The sequence below is a fragment of the Myotis myotis genome, unplaced genomic scaffold (genome assembly GCF_014108235.1).
Source record: "Myotis myotis isolate mMyoMyo1 unplaced genomic scaffold, mMyoMyo1.p scaffold_m19_p_7, whole genome shotgun sequence".
NCBI lineage: Eukaryota > Metazoa > Chordata > Mammalia > Chiroptera > Vespertilionidae > Myotis > Myotis myotis.
The window spans coordinates 52,082,234-52,104,937 of NW_023416379.1; the positions used below are offsets into that span (position 1 = coordinate 52,082,234).

The window sequence follows — 22,704 nt, forward strand, 5'->3', positions numbered from 1 at the left end:
CCAGGCATCAGTATTCTCTGTCCTTGTCAGGAGGCCAGACAGGAACCTCAGAAGCAGGGTGCTCCATCAAAAAGGGCCCCAGACTCCCAGTCAGGGCACCCATCTCTGAGACTTTTCCTCACCTGAAAACTGGAGAGGTGAGCAGAGAAAATCACCCAGTGGGGGTAATAGACCAACACACGGTGGCTCTGCTATGCTGTTAAAAAAAAAAAAAAAAAGAGCTTGGCCCCTCAGCTTCCTTTTCACCATCGCTTAGCTTTCCACACTGACATTCAAAATGGGGCCTTTTAAAACTGTCTTCGCAGGAAGGTGGTTCAAAGCAACACTTTGGCTGATAGCACAAGGCCCCCAGGGCAGCGCTTCACTGCTTCCTCAGCACATGCCAGCGCCCATTTTACAGGGGGGATTTATGGTCCTTCTCTCAGTAGAGCGAGTCAAAGTTTTATAATATTCATTAAAAATCAGCACCGCACGTAATAATATGGAATACTGCCTGCACACAGGGGGGCCGAGTTATAGGTGTTCAGGGAAACGCGGCATAATTTCCTGGCCTTGGCGGGGTAAATGTGCAGGCACCAGCATTATACTAACACAACCGTCTTTTATTGCAAATGTTCGTTCAGTCTAAGCCCTAATTACTTTCTGTAAAATCTTAACCACCATCAGGCTTTCTTCTGACAGGACAGCCGCACGATGGCCTTCAAGTGCAGGAGCGACACCCAGGCAGCCTCCAGAGCGAGAGGCAGGAGAGAGCTGGACCCCTGTAGAGCTGGAGGCTGAAGCTGGGGAGACGGGCTTTTCACTGACGCTCGGAAACTTCTTGCTCCCCCTCTAAAACCCTGGTGTGGGGGCTTAGAGGCGCCCTCGGTGGGGCACACTGAGGCCCTCCACCAGCATCCAAAGATCCCCATCCATATCGGGCCAGGAGCTACTCTTCTTCGCCCCATCCCCACCCCAAAGGGTCAGCTTTGTGGGGACCCGTGTTGCATCTTTTCTTGTCCCTCCTGGGAAACGCTAGAACACGCAGCAACCCTCGGTTTGGAGGTCTGGCTCCCTTTCCAGAGTGTTGTGTGCCCAGAGCTCTGCCCCATTCGTTCGTGCCACACACCAGCCCTCACCACACCACACGCCACACGACCCCAGCCCTTGCCTTTCAACGCCCCCCACAAGAGTCCCGGGCCGGGCTGGACGGAGCCAGATGGTCAGCTGGGCCCGGAGCAGGGGGCTCTCCCGGCCGCGCGGCCACACAAAGCGGGGAGAGCCGCGGCGGCGGCGGTGTGAGGCGCGCCCCCTCCCGCGAGCCGGCGGAGCGCGCGTGCCCGCCCCCGCCCCCGCCCCCGCCCCCCGCCCCGCGCCCCGCGCCCCGCGCCCGGGCCCTCGGAGCGCCATTCGCGGAGCGGCTTACGCTAGTCGCCAGGCGTACGGCGCCCCAGCGGCCGGGGTGGTGCGCTGCCCGGCTCCCGTAAAGTTATTGTGAATGGGGAGCGGTGACGTCAGCGCCCGAATGTCAACAATGTAGCGATTGAGAGTGTGGGCGTTCCGGGGAGAGCGCGAGCCGCGCGCGGAGCAAACAGCGCCGAGCCGCCGCCGCCTCAGCAGCCGCCGCCGCCGCGACCGTGCACGCTCGGGCTCCGATCGCAGCAGCGCCAGCGCCAGCGCCAGCGCCCGCCGCCGCCCTCGCCGCCCGCCTGCCCACTCCCGCGGCCGCCGGGCTCTCGCGCTCCCCCGACCTGCCCTCGACCCTTCCCCTCCCCCCTCCCGGCACACTCGGGGAGCTGGGAACCAGCTGCCATGTGATGCGCGTCCTCTCCTCCAGCTTTCGGTGACCCCCGAACCGCCCACCGCGCCGGCCGCCGGGAGGGGGCTGCGGGCTGGGAAGACGCAGAGAAGAGGAGGCGGAAAAGGACGCAAAGTTCTCTGGCGAGGTGAGTCCCCGGGCCCGGGCCCGGCGCCGGGCGGGGTGGCGGGGTGGCGGGGCAAGTTTGAGGGGGCAGTGGGTGCGCGAGGAGGCGTGGGGAAGCGGCGCAGGAAGGGAGCCGCGGTCTCCCGGCGCGCAGCCGCCGGCCGAGCGCCCTGCCGCTTTTATGGCATTTTCTAGGAACGGGAAGGCGGTGGGAGCCGAGCGGGCGGACGCGCCGCAGCGACCGTGCGCTCCCTCGCCTGGCTGTTTACGGCGGGCGAGGCGGCATTGTATTTTGTTCGCGTCGACGGGTGTTTTGGAACAGTAGGGGGAGGAGGAGCAGAGGGTAATAAGTCAGGCGTGGGGAGGGCGGGCTGGAGGGAGGCGCGCGTCTGCGGGAGCCGGAGCAGCTGTCAGACCCACGGCCCTGCTCCCGGCCCGGCGAGGCCCGGACGCCCCGGTCCCCGGACCGCGATTTCCTCGCGGGGCCGGATGGCCTCCAACCTGCCTGCCGCGTCGGTGCCCGGGACTGCTCCGTGAGCACCGCGGCCGCCGCGCTTTTGCGCTCAGCTGTCAGTTGCCGCGGGGTATCCGGAACCCCTGAGACTGGCGGGGCATCGAAGCCCAAGTTTAGAGTCCCGAGAAGAGTCACGTTGGGGCCTCGCAGCGCAGACCTCGGACCGCACGCTGCGTGGAACCCCTCCTAGCCAATGGCCAGGTTATCGGAATGCGTCCCTGAGCAGGCAAACCGAGAGGCTCGTGCCATCAGAGAGGGACATCTTGCAAGATCCTGCATGAAATCAAAGTGCAACACACACCCCCTTCTCTCTCCACACACACTTCAGTCTACAAGCCCCAGCAGCGCAATCTAAGGAAAGGGGCTTATCCAGGGGACACCTTTCCATCTCCCCCTGTGGAGGCGCCGCGTGGGTCTCACCCGGTGGGTGCTCTGGCGCCGAGCGCCCCTGGAGAGGGCGGTGGGCGGTGGGCGGCGCTCATGGACTACCCCAGCTGCCCACGAGAGGGGACTCTAGCGAGCTTCTCGGTGACCTCGGTCTGGCCGAGGATTTGCAGGAACTCGGACCGCGGGAGGAAGCTGGCAGGGCCGGGTGTGTGTCTATGAAAGCCGCCGCGCTCCCCTGACTTAGTGGGTCGCGGATACGCGGGGTGTCCCCAGCACTCTTTCGTGTGTGGGCGAGTTTGACAACTTGGGGGAAGTTGGAGCCCAGCGCTGTCGGGATGGTGTAGTCTGTGGCCCGAGAAGGCGCTCCTCGCAGCTCGGAGACCCGCGGCCCCTGGGAAACCAGCGGGACGAGGCTACTTCGCCCCGACAGACTCCCCGGGGACCCGCGGATGGCGAAACGCGGCGCTCCTCGGTTTTCACTTTCTGTATGGTGCGGCCGTCCCTCGCTCTCCGTGTAAACGTAATCTGTTGAGTCTAAGAAGGGTAATTGCTTTAGATAAAAATCCTTTCCTGCCTAGTGGGAACCTTGGCGGAGATGACGCCTAATGAGGTATTTTGCGTTTGTCTGTTGAGAGTAAAATTAGAGATGTTCACTGATAGCGGTTTTCTCCGGTCGCTAAAATGTGGCATGTAGGACAGGCGTGTCGAGCTGCGAAGGCTCCGGCTGACATGAAGGAGGCTGAGCGGGAAAGGCTGCGGCTCCTTCGGCGGAGAGGGCTGTTCTGGTGAGACAGAAAAAGTCTTGCTTAAAATGTGAGATTGCCCCACCCAGCTTCTCCAGCAGCGCTCCAGTAAGCGGCATTTTTCATTCTTGCAGGTAATAATAAACGGGAGTCAAAATGACATCTTGTTAGAATTAGTCTTTAGTCTGTGAGAGCGATTGCTAAATTACAGTGTTGCCTTCAGACTGCTCCAGTGAAAGGCCTGTCAGCATTTCCATTATAAATTCAGTTTTTAGGAGTTTATAATATCACCACAGAACTTTGAGTGACTGAAATGTTGAGTGTGGTTTTTGTTGTTGTTTTTTTTTTCCCTTCTAGTGTTCTGGTTTTAAAAATGCACTGGGGGGAAAAAATGCATTGATTGCCCACTTCCATCCTATTTGCTATTCCGGAAACTTCAATATCATTCAAACAGGAGTCCCAGAAATGGAAGGCGCAATCATGGAATAAAGTACTTTTGTTAAAGCATACTTTATTTGTGTAGAGCAGTAATTTCATTCTGGATTTTGGAAGGCTTTTAGGTTTGCCATTTGGTAATCATAAATGTGTTGAGTTGATTCTTCTGGTATCTGTCGACTCTGCAGGTGGATTGAAATGCCAGTTCGCATTGTATATGCCAGGGTTATATTGAGAAACAGTCTCCTCATATATGCGTATGTCTGAACTCATCGCTGAATTATGAACACTCCTGTTAGTTACTTCTCAGTTCTTTGTGTGTTGCCTGTGATGATCTGCCATAGAGAAGGAGTAAGGCAGAAAGGGAGGGAGGGAATCTGGACACCTTCCCCTCCCCCCACTCACTTTTCAGTATTACTAGTGGCTGGGAGAAAGCCATTTATTCTTTCTATTGAATTATGCCTTTAAGTCAGTGTCTTCAGGCAAGTCCCTCACCTCTAGCTGCTGTGTGAGGGGCTTAATTATTTGCAAACTGCCTTGAAATCCCTGGATGAAAGGCACTGCCTAAGTGCAGAGTATTGTTATTCAGATATGGAATTTAATGATCCATTACAGTTCATCAGGAAAATGCACTTTGCAGTGATGGTAGGAAATGTTTCTACCTGATAGAGGGTAATAATAACTGCTTAAAAGTGGGTTCAGATTACGGATGAGACAATTAACTCTAGCCATGTGCTCTTCAATTTGTTGCAATTCATTTTGTGATCAAAGTGAGTCACAGAGAGCCAGATGGTCAGGTTCATGTTCAGATCGCTCCTAGACCAGCCCTTCACTTCTGGGCCCGCTGTCTGCACAGCCAAGGGGACTTCTTCATTAGTGCTAGTGAATTTGTGATCAAGGCTCCAGCGATGCCAACAAAAGGGCTCAGATCAATCTGTACTGTTGGGAGCAGTTTAATTTTGCTTGGATTAACTTGTGCTTCGTGTCCCTGGTACGGATCCAGCCTTCACCAGGGAAGAGAGAGCTCCCAGTGGCTCTCCAGCTCAGCTGTGCAGGGGACCACTGCCCTACTTTTTGTACCTGAGATTTCAGGGGCTACGGTGTCTGCCTTGTTGTAAATGCTGGCTGATGCTGAATGAAAGACAGAACGCTTAGATAACTAAATACCCTCCCTGTTTGGCTGAGGGGGTGGGAAGCAGGACCAGCTTCATGGACATGTGACCTGCACCATTGCACAGAGCTCCTCCTCCCCCTCATCTGCTCCGGAGGACCTCACGCTGGATTTAATCTTCCGCTGTTGTCTTCTTGAAATCTTTGATAATTCTTGAGCATGGAGTCATTCATTTTCATCTTTCACTGGTCCTGGTGAGGGAGGGGGCATAGGGTGGAGTGGCAGGTAACCGATACTCTGTCCCAGCTTCTTTTTGTTGACTGTTGCCAGGCAGGAATGGGTAGGAATACTGGCTTCATGTTGCTACATTGTCTGATTTTTTTCCAAGGGAAGTTGGATATCTAGACTTTTATGTGGAATCCCCTGATTTTTTAAAATATTGGATCAAAAATTTTAAAATGCTGGATGAGAACATTTAATGGGCTAATACATCTTATTGTTTAATATTTCTGTATGTAGCCATTTTCTAAAGGCCTGGCACATAGTAGATGATTTGTAAGTCTCCACTAAGTGAATGATTACAGCTATTGGGGAAATTGAAAGATATAAGAAAAGCAAAACTTGAATCAACATTGAGTCCCACTCAGGAATTGATAGCTTTCTTTTTAACAGAGAATACATACAAGTTGAAAGACCAAAAATTAATACCAGGGGTGGCACCATAGGGTCCTCTGCAGGTAAATCATTCACTGCTTTTAAACCATCTGCCCTCTGTTTAGTTGTTATAGACCAGATGGGGTACCTTGGCTATTTAATGCCTGAGGATCTCCATGAAAATTTGACATTTGAAAACACCCACTAAAATAATATCCATGATTTATGGAATGCTCACCATGTGCCAGAAACAGTGCTAACAACTCTACCTACTTGTAACTCATTGACTCCTCACAGCAATGCTGTGAAGTAGCCATGGTGCCTATTCTGCAGAAGAGGAACCTTTTCATTATATGTTGAAAAGAATGTCATCAAAATGGAATGAGTATTTTCTTGACCAGTTCTCAACCTGTGGGTCGCAACCCTTTGGGGGTCGAATGACCCTTTCACAGAGGTCGCCTAAGACCATCGGAAAAGACATATAATTACATATTGTTTTTGTGATTAATCACTATGCTTCAATTACGTTCAATTTGTAACAATGAAATTGGGGGTCACCACAACATGAGGAACTGTACTAAAGGGTCGCGGCATTAGGAAGGTTGAGAACCACTTGTCTAAGGGATATTTGTCATCCTATATGCACAATCTACCCCTGAGGTAATTAATGACTGGGCGTGGGGTAGAGACCATAGCATATAGAGAACCTAGTCCCTACCCTGATGTACAAGAAACAGAAAATAAAAGATGAACAGATTTGTCAAAATCTGCAATTTAGACAGCAATCACTACTTCTGCCTCCCTGTGCCTCTCCTTTCTCTATCTGGATAGCCAAGAAGCTCCAGTGACACATGACCCTATCAGAGACACCAGCAACTCAGAAGTCAGGGCTGGCTGCAAGAATTGGCATTTCCCCGGAAAAGGAGCTCACTTTTGGCACCCCTGGAGCTGGGTTAGGACAAGCAGCACCGAGGCCTGGGGAACGACGAAAATTGCTCCTGGATTACCAGTGACAGCGTGTGACCTATTCCTGTCCCAGCTTTACATTTTACGTAAATATTTACAAATTGTTCAAGGCCCACCTGAAACCTGACGTGGACTAAGCATTTGGTAAACTCAGTAAGATTGCCCAGAATATTACTCATTTTTTGGTTGGGTTTCTGGGGTGACATTTAGTAGAAAAGTAGTTCTTTCTTTGTCAATTCAACTTTTCCTGTCCTTTCTTGTTAATTTCAAATGTCAGTCTACCTGAAACGGAAACTTAACCTTTCCATCAGCATGCTGCTCCGCTTCCCCGAAGCTGGAAGTATCCTCAGAGTCACCACCTTGTCCTTTTCAAGGACCATTTCTTTTCTAAAGAATATGGGAATTGAACCTTGTCCTGCTAGTGGCACTGCTTCAAAATTCAGGCAGGAATTTCGCCTTTGTTTTCCCTGAGCTATTTTTTTCCAAAATAATAAATCTCCCCAATCTGAAAGCATTTCACGTACTCGTTCATTGTAGTCATTGGAATTACAGCCAAAATGTCTCAGTCTTCCCCAGTGACTTCATAATCACCATTTCTCCAGCTATTCCCTGGTTAACTTCTCTTTTGTTCCTTAGCCTGATAATAAATTGTCCTTTGGTTCTGAGATGTGTGCCTTTCCTCCCTGACCCTTTTGTGCCTCTCCTGAAGGATGAAGGCTGTAGGACACACTGATGCCTCCGAGAGCGGGCGCTTGGTTACAAGCTCCCTCCCATCCTTGTGTCAGTTTTCATTTTCTTCCGAGCATGTAAATCCTGCACGTCCCAGGCCTCCCCTCCTTCTTGTTACTGTCTTCATTCCTTCCGGAGCCTGCAGCTGGCTCCGGGTTAGCATCGGAAGAAAGCTTTTTGCGTTTCCAAACCCTCCATCGGTTCCAGTCTCGCATCATCCTTCTCTGTCCCCTCACTTTCTGCAGATGCTTCTGGAGTTTCTTCAGGACTCTCTGCGAGTCTAACCCACAGATGGCTTAGCCAGTGATGGCGAACCTGTGACATGCATGTCAGAGGTGACACGCGAACTCATTTTTTTGGTTGATTTTTCTTTGTTAAATGGCATTTACATATATAAAATAAATATCAAAAATATAAGTCTTTGTTTTACTATGGTTGCAAATATAAAAAATTTCTATACAGTGGGGCCTTGACTTACGAGTTTAATTCGTTCCGTGACGGAGTTCGTAACTCAAATTACTCGTGTGTCAAATCAAAAAGTGAACGAGTGAGACACATGATGCTGGGCTGATGTGGCGTTCACTTTGACGTTCACTGCGCCAACTAGCGGTGGGGTATCTGAAGCTGGCTCATAACCCGAATTTTAGCTCGCAACTCAAAGCAAAAAATCGGCCGAGAGACGGCTCGTATCTCGAAAAACTCGTTAGTCGGGACACTCGTAAGTCAAGGCCCCACTGTATGTGACACGGCACCAGAGTTAAGTTAGGGTTTTTCAAAATGCTGACACACCGAGCTCAAAAGGTTCACCATCACTGGGTTAGACTCTCACCTTGGAGTTTAGAGAGGAGAGAGCCCAGCTTGCTTATTTGCTTATTTCCATTCAGTAAATAGGAAAGCAAAGAGAAGGAACACACTCAGCAAGGGTCCTTAGTATCCCAGTATCCACAGATAGTTGGCTGTTTTTGTTTCCTTCCCATCCTGTATTCTCTTAAGCAGCGGGAGTTAATGGGTACCACCAAATGGGCCGCGTGTCCAGAAATTCCATTCTTTAGAGCAGTGGTTCTCAACGTCCCTAATGTCACGACCCTTTAATACAGTTCCTCATGTTGTGGTGACCCCCAACCATAAAATTATTTTCGTTGCTACTTCATAACTGTAATGTTGCTACTGTTATGACTCGTAATGTAAATATCTGATATGCAGGATGTATTTTCATTGTTACAAATTGAACATAATTAAAGCATAGTGGTTAATCACAAAAACAATATGTAATTATATATGTGTTTTCCGATGGTCTTAGGCGACCCCTGTGAAAGGGTCGTTCGATCCCCAAAGGGGTCGCGACTCACAGGTTGAGAACCGCTGCTTTAGAGGCAGATGCCTCATTCATTCACTAAACAAACATACACTGAATATCTCTTATGTGGCAGGCGTGGTGTTAGCCAGTCGTGGGCTGGTGGGGAGCAAACCCAGTCCTGGTCCCTGCCCTCAGGAAGCATACCATCTAGTAGGAGGGATGACGTTAACCAGAGAGCACCAGGTAACCCATTGCATGTTCCCTGAAGGAAAGGTTTCCATGCAGCAGAGGGTGTAATGGAAGCATGTGAACTGGTTGGGAGGTTGAGGCAGCACTCCGTGAAGAATTGTAGAGTGAGCTGCCATCAGGGCCCATCTAAAACTTAAGGCTTCCTCTTTCTCCATAGCCTTCTAATCCTATTAATTCACTACTGTCTTTGGCCCTTTGGAGTATTGCATAAACCATGATATAACCCTTTGGGCCAGTTTGGCAAAAAATGGTTCTTGTATACAGAGTCCAGGATTGATTTATTTACCTGTGTCTTTAGAGCCTGATAGAAACAGAACTGTTAATTGCCAAGAATACTGTTCGTTTTCATACTTGGAAAAACATGCCGGTTAGCCCTCTGATTGTGAACATGTTTAGGGTCGTTTTGACAATGTTGGAATGACTAGAGGCTACACAGACATTCCCTCCCAGTTGGCTGGTATGTTAGGACCCAGGCAAGGATCTTCTGAGAAGTGTGAGTCCAGCTTCCTCTGAAGCCCCTGCTTCCCCCAGGGCACAAGGGTCTCGAGGCGAGGCAGACCAAGAACGATTTTTTAGGCTATTTTTAGCACAATTTAGGAGTGTTGGCAGTGCCTATTTAAAACAAATTAACTACTGTATGTTATAACTAAAACACCTGCATTTTCTTTTCCTTTGATGATAGCTAACCTGTGTTGGGAGCTTCCTGTGTCTTCCTCAGATTAACTTATTCAGTACTGGAAACAATCCAGAGCTAGGTGTGATCATTAGAAGCCCAGCCAGTGAGTGGTGGAGCTGGGATTGGAAACGAGGTGTGTGACGCTGCAGCCTGCTCTGTAACCACCAGCCCTATCCGCCCCCTCTTTCCTCTTCTTCTCTGGAGGTTGAAGGCTCTCCAGCAGTTCTCAGAAGTGGAAATATAGGCCAGTTCACCAAAACATTGGCTGTTTTGTTGATGTCTCTCTGAAAGATAAAATAATTTCTCAGTGACCCAGAGTGAATGCATCTCCTATCTTTCACACGTCTCACTTTCTAAAATGGCATTCCTCAGGTCTAAGTGTCCATTTGGGGATCAGAAAGTGGAAGTGATGACATGTAAAGACAAAAGAAGAACTAAGTAGAACATGAGTCCCCTGGCTCTGTTCCCGAGGTTTTCCTGTAGTTCAGACTCCTTCCCCCTTGTTACGTGAAAAATGTGTTTTTTGGTTTTTTAGGTTTTTTTTCTGATGAGGTAGAAAAGGTGAAAGAAACCATTCCTATAATAGGTTGATTATTCTACTGGGGAGGAAGAATTTCATTCAGACTCAATTCCATTAGAGCTCCTAATTAGAAATATCAGCCACTAGTAACAGATAAAAGCAGGTAACCTTTGCTCTCATTCTAGTCAATTTCAGGAAGAGATTATCTTGCCAGATTAGCATGTTGCAACTCTCAACCAGAGATCTGAATGGTTTTAGAGGACTCAGCTTTGGCAGTGACCTCAGTTACCTCGAGGTAGCGGGGTCACTGTTTGGAATGCTGACTGAGCTCTGTCCTGGGCAGACACCCTCGTCTTTAGTCAGGAGGCATTTTTCTTGGGAGCTGCTGGAACATTAAGTGTCCATTTGTAGCTCAATTTAGGAAAAGATCAAGTGCATGAATGTAGTGTGCTTATTTTTCAGTATTTAGTTCAACTCTTGGAGATGGCTAAGTGGAGGGATGCTTAGAGTGTCACTGTTGCAAGTTTTAAGTGATTAAAAAAATCAAGCAGATGAGTGCATAAAGATATCAGTGCAAACAATGATGAGCTTAAGTTAAAACTGCTGATTTAGTGTGAGCATTACTTGCATTGATTTGTGGAATGTCTACATGGGTTCAAGATTCCATATTATGCAAATGAATGAGTCCTGAAGAGTCAAACTGTGAAAAAAAGTTAAATGAACTCTAAAGGATATTATTACCCATTCAGCCAGAGGAAAGTCTAAACAAACTTAGATTTAACTCCTAGGTTTCATTTGTCTTCTTGGGAAGATCCACATCAGGGGTGATCTTTGCTGCAGTTGAAGAAGCCAGGCAAGGTTTGCTCTCAGTTCTCCCAGTGGCTTCTTTCTGTCCTTACTTCTTCGCTCTGCTCTTTGCTTCCTTTTGACCATCCAGTGCCCTTAACTAGTGCCCCCCTTCCCTTTCAAAACCTCTCTCAGGAAAGGATTTTATGAAAAAAGTTTTACTAGGGTATAAATAATGGAGCATATTTAGTGAATTACTTCTTTGTGAAAAATCAGCATATTAATAGGAGACAAAGCCAAAGGAATAAAACCCTAAAAATGGGAAATAGTAGAATTCCACACACTGGTAGCCTGGTGATGGGAGAACATTTCTGAATGAAGAGAAGGCTGTTTATAAACCCAACCTTGGACAGAGAATATAGGCAAGCAGATTAGAGGATATAAACCACTGTAATATTAAAGGTATAAAGGGCAGATGCTTTTTAATGTAATGATATGTTTGTTTGTCAGTGAGCATCACTTTCCCCTTGCCAGACACTGATCTACTCACATAAACCTGTATAGCAAGATTGTGTGTTATTTGACATTTAAACAGAGCTTCAGGGGAAGTCACTGGGTCTATAATTAGGAATTTTTGTCTGTTAGTCAGTAGCAGTGAACCTGAAATACTCTATTATCTTTAAATGTTGAATTTTAAAAGGTGGGGGGGGGGGAGCAGTGGCTCTCACTTATCTTCATCCCCAACCCACAGTTTTATTGATAAAAACTGAGTTGATAAATTAATTTCAAAATTGGCATGCCCCATCCAGTGGATGTTGGTGACATCTGAACATTTGCAGAGGTTGATTAATAAAACCATGCTTATTTTAGGTAGAAGTGTTGCCTGCTAAATAATACCCAGTTGTGGGGAGTCTGAACTGCCTTTCATACTACCCTTCCCCACCTCAAATGTCTCCAGCAACCATGCCATGTTGAGTTGATGGCGCCATCTAGTGCTAGTCTCTGGAACTGTCCTAATGGACTCCCCTAGCTCATGCTTCCTCTGCTGTGGGTCAGATCACTGAGCTTCTATCTACCCTGATAAAGAGTCTCCCCTCTCCCGTTAGTGGGAGTGCATTGGCTAGTGGGGGACTTCTCTCTATTCCTACTTTACTTCGTCTTCGTAGTTAATTATCTCCCTCATGCCTTCCTTCCTGCCTGACCCTGTTTCTTTCTGTTCCTCTCTGGTATCCCCTCTTTGTAGCCCATTTTCCTTCCTTTCTTCTCTTATAACCTGTTTAAAAATTTTTATCTTTAGCCCTAGCTGGTTGGTTCAGTGGATAGAGCATTCGCCTGAGGACTGAAAGGCCCCAGGTTTGATTCTGGTCAAGGGCACATGCCTGGGTTGTGGGCTCAATCCCCAGTGTGGGGCATGCAGGAGACAGCCGATCAATGATTCTCTCTCTCTTCCTCTCTGAAATCAATAAAAAGATACATATTTTTAAAAATGTTATCTTTATTGTTGAAAGCATTACAAATGTCCTTTTTTCCCCCCATTGACTCCCTTCACCTCACACCGCCCTCCCCCCAGGCCTTCACTGCACTATTGTCTATGTCTATGGCTTATGCATATAAGTTCTTTGGTTAATCTCCCCCCACCCCCCCCACACACACCCATCCCTCTGAGATTTCTTATCAGTTCCATGCTTCTGTGTCTCTGGATCTATTTCGGTCATCATCTTTCTTTTAACTCTTAAAAATATATGTTTTTATTGATTTTAGAGAGAGAGCAAGAGAGAGGAACATTGCTGAGAAACATCGATCAGTTGCCTCTTGCACGCCCTCTTCTTTTTACTTCTCTTACTTTTGATCCACTTGGGTGGGGGAAATAACAACTGATAAATATAAAGATTGTTCTAATGATACGCGAAAGCCGGGACGCCATGCATGTTAAAGTGAAATTAACCATTAAGCCCTGTTAAAGAACCAGAGTGAAGCTAAAGACCTAGTCTACAGTCTCACTCAGAAGACCGTCCCCTCATCTTCCTCTAGTTCAGTGGTTCTCAACCTCCCTAATGCCGCGACCCTTTATTACAGTTCCTCATGTTGTGGTGGCCCCCAACCATAAAATTATTTTCATTGCTACTTCATAACTGTAATTTTGCAACTGTTATGAATCGTAATGTAAATATCTGATATGCAGGATGCATTTTCATTGTTACAAATTGAAGATAATTAAAGCGTAGTGATTAATCACAAAAACAATATGTAATTATATATGTGTTTTCCGATGGTCTTAGGCGACCCTTGTGTTCGACCCCCAAAGGGGTCCCGACCCACAGGTTGAGAACCGCTGCTCTAGTTAGACATTTTCTCAAACAGGCTATCAATGGTGTTTTCTTTAGTTTTGGAACTATTGTTAGAGTATCACTTTTTCTTTTTAAATTACAAATTTAACTTCTCACTCATTTTAAAATTTGAGACACTTTCATGGAATATCCTGGAACATCACGTCATTGGCATGGCATCGTTTCTATGGGAAAATGTATTCTGAGTTCCAGACAACCAGTGTTCTTGCAGATTTTTGGATTCTGTGTTAAACGAGAGAACAAAGATGAAAGACTCATAGGATAAAGCCTGAGATGTCACTACTCCATAATGTTTGTGGGATCTGAATTAGTGTACAGGTTTCAGTCTCCCACATCAAACAATAAATTTTAAATTTCCACTTATGTTAAGCATCTTGGTATTGTGGGTTTGAAAGTAAGTCCCCTCTGAAAAACAGGAACTGTGCTTGTCTGTTACCGGTTCTTGTGGTCGATATGGCAACTATTTTGATTTTTTAGAAGGGAGGAAAAACAGTCAAATCCAGTTAAAATTAAAACCAGTTAAAATTAACTAGCTTGTGAGATTCGAACACAGCTGTTCCACACATCACAACACAGAGTGAGTTGTTTGTTTATTACCATGATTAATGACTATTTGTTGCTTCTACTACTTCTTAAATAGTCACATAGATTATTTATATTTTTGGTTTAACCTTGGAGAATAGGAACTATGCAAGGGTAGAGAGGCTCCTGTTTGCTAATTTGCATGTACCTTGTTTTTGTTTTTGCCCGGTAGGTGTGTGCACCTTCTATATGCAAGAGTAATTTAGCCTGTCAGCAGTTTCCTACCAGAAGTGCTTGCTGACTCATGCGGCTGGTGCAGTGCTCAGCTGGCCTGACTGTCAACTGCCCACAGTGCCAGCGCTGCCCTGGGAGAGCACCAGGCAGTTTAGCCGCTGGAAGGCTATTTTCAGACCTGTGGTCACTGCTGAGCTGGGTTCCCTTCTTCCAGCAGCCAGACACAGCCTTCTGGTTGCAGGGTAGACACTGGACATATTTCTACCTTTGTAGAGGCTGCATTAGAATCAGCACTTCTGGAGCTCTCTCAGGAAAATCGATTTTTACTTCATGTTAAGTTTCTGGGACTCTTTTAGGGGAGAGGGAAAGGAGAGGTAATAAGGGAAAGGGAATGTGCTGTCATTTTCTTCTTAGCACCAGAAGGAACTTTCATGAACTTTTAACTTAGGTTTCTTGGTGTAACCGAAACCTGACCCACTTCTCCCTGGGTGAAGAGAGTGTGTCTTGAATAGGGAAGCGGCAGAGTGGGTGCTGAGTGGCGAAACGGACATTGTTTTGTGTGGCTCCAGTCCTTAAGTAATGACAGCTTTTGTTGGTATCCGTTGCAAATTATTAAGGTTAAGAAAAACAAACACCTGACCTCAGGTCATTTTAAAGCTGGCATCTGATTTCAGAGATAGTTTTGCTGTTGTTTTTGGAGTTCAATTCTGTTTATTTTCATTGGTCAGTGTGAAATGTAACTTTTGTGAGATTTCTCATTAAGCTTCCTTTTGTAATTACAAATTGATCAAATCAACCTAAACTGTCTTGAGAAGTGAGATCAGCTGGGGGGAACAGAAAGCTTTGCACACCCTGAGGAGATCTCCTTCTTGGTCTTTTTCTTTTTCTTTTCTTTTCTTTTTTTTTTTTTTTTTTTTTTTTTTTTAGCTTCAATAAGCTTTCTGCAGCCCCTTTTTGACCAGTAATAAAGAAAAAGCCAAGCCACAGTGACTGTGTAACATGATGTTGATGGAAGTTCTTGGTTTCCGCCGATACAAATGACTCATCAGTATCAATAGAATTGTGACTTCTAATAATAACACAGTGCAAGACCTTCAAAACATGTGGTTTTAGCCCGAGCTGTTAGTGAAAGGTTGGAAAATATTAGTTTAAGCATTTTTTTTTTTCTGATCTCTTGATTTCATCCAAGTATAAAGTTGTTTTTTGTAGGTGTGATGATCACACTATTGTTTTTTCATCTTACTGTTTTTAGTTTCGTTATGACTACGGAGCCAAACTCAGATCATTTCATCATTTAGAAATCTGTGCAGTAAGCATCTCCTGACAGGGATGTGTTTTGAGGGAAATGTGGCTGAAAAGCAAATCCTCCCTGAACAGAGAAAGGAAAAAGCTGGTACAGATGACAGTCCACGGAGCGGCTTGCCTCCTACACAGCATCTATTGCGGAGGGCTGTGGTATTGCTGACTGGCCCTGTTGCCCTGTGAGTCATTGCCAGAGGATCCCAAGAGGAAGGCTCACAGAAAATTCGAGTCAGAGGAAGAGGCACGGTGAAGGAGCAACTATCACAGGAAGGAGGGTGCAGCCTCATTTCCCCTGCTGAGCCTCACAGGGGGGTTAGGTGTATGCTCATATGTTGCAGCCTGTTTACTTGCGTCTCCATATGGGAGCATTCTTGTGTGTGTGTGTTTTTTGGTTGTTGTTGTTTGTTTAGTTTTGGTTTGTTGTTCCTGCAATTTGGCCAGACCATTCAAGATCATTATCTTAGGTCTGTACCACAGCAGTCTTACCCAAGAGCTTTTCCTTTTTGCATTCTGTAGTGAAAGCAACCGAATTTCCAGAACATGAGACCAAAAGATACATTTACATTCACAAAGTTTTTTTCTTTCTAAACACTTCACCTTTAGCAGTGTTCTGTTATTTGTTTCCTAGCTACTAGGGCCAGAGGCCTTTGTGTCTTACTTGCTATGTTAGCCTTGATCTGGGAAATAAAGCTTTAAAGGGAAGCTGAAAATTAGAATTGTGTACCCCGAGAAGGAGTATATCTGCCAAGAAGGACTCCTTGTGGTTAAGTGGTGCCAAATTCATAACCAGAGGCTAGCAGCCATTGCTGATGGAGGCCTTTCATATGTACTGCATCTCAGGGAAAAGTCACAGACTTAGCTACCAAGCCTCCTGCACTGTATTTCTGTCATCCGGCCCTTACAAAGGAGTTTTTGAAATCATCTTTCAACCAGTGGGCTGAGATCTGCCCCTTCCAGTCAGAACTGTGCAACCATATCCTCATCTGTATCTGCACTGACCAATTGGAATACCTGATTCTGACCAATCAGGACCATAATATTTGGGCCAATCAGAACTGTATGATTTGGATTACTCATTTGCATAGAAATGGACCAATCAGAATCAGGGCAGGCACTTTTTCTGTAAAAGATGGCCTCCCCTTTGTCTATGGGGAGTGTACTTTCGGTTTTCTCCAGAGGCTACATTTCTCTGGTTTGCAGATTCTTCACTTGAATAAGGGTTCTCTTTTTGCACCTCAGGTTGGGGACATTTGTGGACAGAATTTTGTTCAAATTTTGTCAGTCTTGCCTCTTTCACACTTGTAGATGGATTTTTTTTTTTAATTTTTGTCTTGCCATCACCTCAGCATTTGGGATTTTTAGTGCTCATCCTTCCCTGTTACTCTTTTTACCCTTGTGTCTTGCTGCCTAGTAGAGTTCCTTTTCTGGGTGTCTTTTTCTTTTCCCTGTCTTGCATTTTTTTTTCTCTGTTTTTTCTCTTAGATTCTGTTGGCTCCTGCCTGCATGCCCACACATTTCTCACCCCGTTTTTGAACATATCTGGGCATGGGCACACACATGCACTCACTATAGAAACATACGTGTGCACCCATGTGCACCCAGACGATGCCCCTCTCTGACCCCAGTCTCTTGCTCATGGAGATACCTCATAACAGTTTCAGCTGCTACTGTTGTCATCCCTGCCAGCAGCCAGTTGCTAGAAGGGGTCATTCAGGTGGGCAAGAAACCAGAAGGAAAGTCGGACTAGCTTCTGGCCTGAGACTAAGAATGCATCCTCAGAAGGAGGCTGGATTCTGAGGAACCAGGAAAAGGCCCAAGCGAGGCCTGGCTTCAGGGGCCAGGTTGGGGATAAGGCTGGGCTCAGGGATAGCAGCAAAGGAAGACAAGATGTTGAGGTGGTTCTGCCATCCAGCCTGGAGTTGGAGACCCTGACTTGGTCAGAAATGCATTTGGATGGCATGGGGTGGTTGAGGAGAAATTTGGGGGAGAAGGAGGCTCAGAACCTAGGGTGGGAAAGAGGAATAGGGTCTTCGAACTGCCCTCTGGATATTAAAATGTTCCAACAGCCTGGTAGGTCCATGTGAACAGGTGAGAGAACCCACAGGACACAGTGAGGAGTGACTCTTTCCCCAGGAGGCCTTCCTTGACTGCCTGGTGGAGTTCAGGGACTTCCTTCCTTTTCCAGGAACCCCACCCCTTCCCTCTCCTTCCTTTTCTCTGTAGATTTCATACCCTCTTACATGCTGTATGTGTTGCTTGCTTGTTTATTATCTGTTTTCCTTACTGTGACTTAGGCTCCAGGAGCTCAGGGGTCATTGTTTCCAGTGTCTGGCACTGAGTAGATGCTCAATAAATATATATTTGTTGGATGGATGGATGGATGGATGGATGGATGGGTTCATTGACTCTCTTTAAAAATCACCTATGCCGTCTTGCTGACCACAGAAGTCTAAACTTCTTTTTGGAAGAACATTTAAAGCTCTTTATAATCTGTTCCCATCCTACCGTTTCAGATATATTTTTCACCAACGTTTTCTTCATATTGAACTTAAGTTTAATTTCTCTTGAACCAATATATGTTTTTATTTTGTACAATTTCCTAATGCATGAGATGTATACATTGAAATTCTTTTAATATATCCTAAAATTATTTCTTGGAGTCAGCAAGATTTGGAGGACTAGGAAGCTTTAAAAGGAGTTAGATCTACTATATGTCCTCAAAATATTGTGGAATTGGCTGAAATGGTCCTTAATTTCCTAGTTGACACTCTTTATGATTTATAGATGTCAGGTTCATCGGCTTTTTTGTTCCATATCAATCATTGTCAGCACAATGTCCCTTGACCTTTATTTTTATATTTTATTTTTATTGATTTCAGAGAGGAAGGGAGAGGGAGAGAGAGATAGAAACATCAATGATGAGAGTGAATAATTGATCGGCTGCAGAAGGCATGTCCCCCACTGGGGATCGAGCCCGCAACCCGGGCATGTGCCCTGACCGGAAATGGAACCATGACCTCCTGGTTCATAGGTCAACACTCAACCATTGAGCCACACCAGCCAGACCCTTGCCCATCCTTAAGATGCAATGAATGGAGGGATATGGAGATTCTAAGTGCAGACTTATGAAATGCTTTTATAATAGGATGAAAGGTTTAAAATGTAAGAGCAGTCCTTCACTTTCATTGTTTGAAAATTATATGAATAGAATTTCTGTTCACTAAAACATGAAGAGAAAACAAGCCCAAAGTAGTTGAAGAAATTTGTGGCACATATATAGGACTGGCCCAGAATATGTAAAGAAACATACGTATACATCAATAAGAAAAAGCCTGACAACACAACAGAAGGATGATATACTTAAGCACTTCATCAAAGAAATTTAAATGGCTAGTTTAATAATCAAATACATGCAAATTAAAATAACAATAACATACCATACACATTCTTTGATTGGCAGAAATTAAAAAACCTAACAATACCACGTGTTGACAAGGATGTAGATGGATGGGAGTTCTTGTATAGCTGGTTGAAACAATTACATTGGAAAACAGTTTGCTATTACCTAACTAACACAGTTGAGCCTGCTAATAACGTAAGCAGTCTTACTCTTAAGTATATATATATATATATATATATATATATATATATACACATATGAAAAATTCTTAGTCATGTGCTTAAAGAAACATGGACAAGGATCTTCAAGGAAGCATTGTAAGAGCAAAAACCGAAAATAATCCAAATACCCATCAACTTTAGATTGAATTACCCTGGAAACTATTTGGTAGTGAAAAATGAGCTAACACATGTAGTGGAGGTAGTGGAGAGGGAGCATGCTTGGTGTTTAAGAACACGGATTCTGCCTGTGTTCAGGATTTGGTTCTGCCACTTATTTTGTGACCTTGGGCAACTTTCTTAACCACAGTTTTCTCATCTGTACATTGGGGAAAATAATAGTGTCTACCAGATAAGATTGTTAGGAGGATTAAATGGGTTAATATTTGTGACATGCTTACGAGAGTGACCAGCATGCAATACCGTCTGTGTCAGTGTTTGTTAAACAAATAAAAATGCATGCATCAGTATGGATGAATCTTACAAACTTAATGTTGAATGAAATAAGCCAGACAGAAGAATATGCACATGATCCCATTTTTGTAAAGTTCAAAAGCATGCAAAACTAAATGGGTTATTTAGGCTGCATATGTAGATGGCAAACTAATAAGAAAATTAAGAGAATGATTTGTCACAGAAAATGAATATAGCCGTTACTCCCACAGGTGATGGAGTGAGGTATGGGGAAGGGGTTCATTAGGTTTTCCAACCTGAATAGTAATCCCAAGGATGTTGTTTTTTAAAATTATGTTTTAAAGCTGCATGTGTTTTTTGCGTATGTGTATATGTATGACCTATTAGGTAATTACATGCTGGTCACTCTCCTAAGCATGTCACAAATATCAACCCATTTAATCCTCCTAGCAATCTTATCTGGTAGACGCTATTATTTTCCCCAATGTGTGTGTGTGTGTGTGTGTGTGTGTGTGTGTGTGTGTATGTGTATATATTTCAGAGAGGAAGGGAGAGGAAGAGGGAGAGGGAGAGGGAGAGGGAGAGGGAGAAGGAGAAGGAGAGAGAGAGAGAGAGAGAGAGAGAGAGAGAGAGAGAGAGAGAGAGGAACATCATTGATGAGAGAGAATCACTGATCAGCTGCCTCCTGCAGGCCCCACACTGGGGATCGAGCCCGCAACCTGAGTATGTGCCCTTGGCCGGAATCGAACCTGGGACCCTTTAGTCTGCAGGCCAATGCTCTATCCACTGAGCAAAACCAGCTAGGGCCCCCAGTGTACATCTTTAAGGGTTTTTGTGTGTTGTTATTTTCTGAAAATATTTCTCATTTGATCTGTTATTTTAAAATTACTTCAGGGACTGCCAAGCCCAAAGCAGCAAGATGACATTTAACAGGAATAAATGTAAATTCCCACATTTAGGTTTAAAGAAATTGTTAAGTACAGAATTTGCACACCTGTTTGGTACCAGTTCCCACACAAGGTTGTGAGCACTAGCCCAGCATGGTTCTTTGGTTCTTATGGAAGGTGACATCTCCCTAGGACTTCATGAAGAAAGCTGTCCTCTTTAAATCGGGCAGTGCAGTGGTTTTGCTCAATTATTCTCAGGCCTGGTTTGTCTCATGTATGGAATACTGTGCCCTGTCCTAAGGGGCTATTTGGGAAAGAAAGATGTTGACCATAGAGGGAACATACTTTGTGATCAAGATGTTTAGGGATCTGGAACTGGCCAAGGAAGTTGGGATGTTTAACATGGAAGAGGTGATGTAGGGAGATAAAGGGTGTCTTCTATCATTAGATGAGGAAGCAGACTTTTTCTGTTGCTCCACAAGTAGACCCCTGCATTGTCTATCGGTGGAGGCAGGTTTTGCTTCTAGTCTAAGCTGAGGCCATGGGACCTCTCTTAGGCTTGATTAGAGCCTCGCTAGCTGACATGTAGTCCCTGGACCAGCAGCATCAGTATAACCTGGAGATTGTTAGAATGCAGAGTATCTGGCCCACACCACACCTACTGAATCACAATCCACATTTTATCAGGATCCCCTGGGATTCACATCCACACTAAAGTTTGAGAAGCACTCGGCTAAATGTTTCTAAGATCCCTCTTCATAATTTTTAGGATTCAATTATATTATTTAGTAAACTGAAGATTACCAGTTCATTTGTAATATCAACTTAAAATGCCTGGCTATTGTTAATTATAATGTGTTGTATATTTGAAAGTTGCTAAGAGAATAGGTTCTAAAAGTTCTCATCACAAGAAAATTAAATTTGTAACTATATGTGATGACAGATGTTAGCTAGACTTATTCTGGTGACCATTTCACAGGGATGGGTAAAAGTAGGTTTACAGTTGTGAGTATGTGAGTTTCTTTTTGCATTGTTATTTATTATTATATTATTTCCCATATGAACAACTGTAAGCCTACTTTTGCCCAGCCCTGTATATGCAAATATCAAATCACTGTGTTGTACATCTGAAACTAATAATATGTCAATTACATCTCAATTACAATTTTTTAAAAAATAAATGCCCGAGTATATGTGCATAAACCCAAATAAGTATTTGTTGTTCAATTAGTTAGAAGGGGATTTGTCCATTCTCCCCCTAAAGTAAAAGTTAGGTTCCTTATGTATTTAGGCAGCTTATAGCAATTAGAATATGTGTTTTTTTTCTTTTTAACATATAGTACTAAATTATTGCTTAAAATTGTATTAATTTCTTCAGGTTTTTTTCTTCTCTACTCATTAAAATTTCCAGATTAAGATTAAGATTTTGACTACCTGATAAGAATACTCAAAAGTGATATTTAAATAATAATAACTTCTCATTATTCATTGATTTTATACTTAGCCTGGTGTTTTTTTTGCTTATACTTATTCCACACTTTGACATTATGGGAACCTTTGAAGTCTGAGTATTTTATAATAATTCTCCACAGTAGCCCTTATCTTTTAGATTTTAGATCTGAGATCAGGCAAGTAAAAACAGTTTTATCTTTTTTCCCCTCAAAATACCATGACTAACTTGAGCTCATCTCTTTTTTTCCTTAAATATTTTGCTACTTATCCTTTTAAGTTCAGATGGAATCCATGATTCATTTCATATTCCCCCTTTATGCAATTAGTCATTTATTCTTTTGATGTTTATAGTAAAACTAACGTTTAACATGATAGTCATGAAATTCCAAAATAAAGAAGTTCTTAAATGACTTGCAGTCAAGATATAAAATATGGCAAAAATGAATGGGGAAAACTTCTTATGAATAAAAGATGTTCTTTAAGGCCATGTAACCATGAGTTACTTGTTTTAGGAACATATTTCCATCTCTGTTTTCTTTTTTTAATCCACGTTGTCCAGTTTATTGGCATATAGTTGTTAATAGTATTTTCTTACAATGTTTTTTTTTGTTTTGTTTTGTGTTTTTAGTAAATCTTTATTGTTCAGATTATTACATTTGTTCCTCTTTTTTCCCCCCATAGCTCCCCTCCACCCAGTTCCCACCCCACCCTCTGCCCTTACCCCCCCACTGTCCTCATCCCTAGGTGCACAATTTTTGTCCAGTCTCTTCCCGCATATCCCACACCCCTTTCCCCACCAAGAATAGTGAGTCCATTCCCTTTCTATGTCCCTGATTCTATTATAATCACCAGTTCATTCTGTTCATCAGATTATTTATTCACTTGATTCTTAGATTCACTTGTTGATAGATGCATATTTGTTGTTCATAATTAGTATCTTTACCTTTTTCTTCTTCT

General features: G+C 44.6%; 1 protein-coding gene across 5 annotated transcripts in view; it reads left to right on the forward strand.

Moving 5' to 3' along the window:
• The first annotated feature begins 1,413 nt into the window (after window positions 1-1,413).
• The window catches only part of BACH2 (BTB domain and CNC homolog 2), a 359,490-nt gene continuing 338,199 nt past the window's right edge, over window positions 1,414-22,704 (forward strand). For 2 of the 5 annotated variants that reach the window (XM_036316330.1, XM_036316331.1), the window contains exon 1: window positions 1,414-1,925. The gene's annotated coding sequence lies outside the window, so the exon portion shown is untranslated. Of the gene's footprint in view, window positions 1,926-3,498; window positions 3,682-22,704 lie in introns of all 5 variants that reach the window. The other 3 variants (XM_036316329.1, XM_036316335.1, XM_036316333.1) reach the window with 2 other exon arrangements.